Source organism: Bison bison, unplaced genomic scaffold (genome assembly GCF_000754665.1).
Source record: "Bison bison bison isolate TAMUID 2011002044 unplaced genomic scaffold, Bison_UMD1.0 scf7180017864289, whole genome shotgun sequence".
Taxonomy (NCBI): Eukaryota; Metazoa; Chordata; class Mammalia; order Artiodactyla; family Bovidae; genus Bison; species Bison bison.
This window is the reverse complement of record NW_011494861.1, coordinates 3,265,592-3,266,628: the sequence shown is the minus strand read 5'-3', so window position 1 is coordinate 3,266,628 and position 1,037 is coordinate 3,265,592.

The window sequence follows — 1,037 nt, the reverse complement described above, 5'->3', positions numbered from 1 at the left end:
TCTGGCAATAGTGGGAGTATTTACATCAAGGAAACCTGCAAATCAGGGTTTAATTCCTTGTTGACTGCTTATGGAAGTGGGGGGAGGTGGATGTTAATAATGCAGATTGAACTTGAATGTGCATGGTGTCTGTACACTTTGTAGCATGAATAGCATAAGTTAAGGAAATATTCTTCCAGTACTTGACACTATTATTCAGTTCAGTAGAGAAGTTCCTTCCTCACGTCATCCAAAAATGAGTGAAGCTCCAAAGAGTGAAGCTGGGAAGGAGGAAAATAACTGAAGAAAGTTTGGAAACAGTGCAGATCTAACTGTTAGGTTTCACTATTTTTCACTTCTTTTTTTTTTTTTAAGTCTTCACTGAATTTGTTACAGGGCTTCCCTGATAGCTCAGTTGGTAAACAACAGTGCTTCTGTTTTCTCTTTTTTTTTTGCCACAAGGTATGTGGGATCTTAGCTCCCTCACCCGGGATTGAACTCCACTGGATGGACCACCAGAGAAGTCCCTTATTTCCCTTTTTTTTTTTTTAAATTCATGGCCGTCTGGCATGTGGGTTCTTAGATAGATCCCACACCAGGGATTAAATCCCCACGCCCTTTAGTGGAAGTGAGGAATCTTAGCCATTGGATGGCCAGGGAATTCTGGTAAGCCCCTTAATTCTTAACATAAAGGAAAATCAGCTAACACTTGGGTCAAACCTATATTCCTTTGGCAACGGCAATGGGCTGAGAAACTTTTTCGCTGAAGGGGATAGAAATCAAACATTTATCAGTGATCTGACTTTGTGACACTATAGAATTATAAAAAACTCACACCAAATTTTGCAAGGCATATCGAGGTTGCAGCCGCATGGAATTTACAACCGAGTTGCGAACCCTTGTCCCTACACACACATTGTTCCTGAGACCTAGTGTTGACCACTGTGCGGGGCGCAGAGCTGGGCCTGAGGTCCCCGGGGAGCTTGGCTGGGGCCGGGCGGGCGCAGGCGCGCTATGAGGCCCCCTTCCCAGAGTCGCCGCCAGGGGGCGCGCGAGGC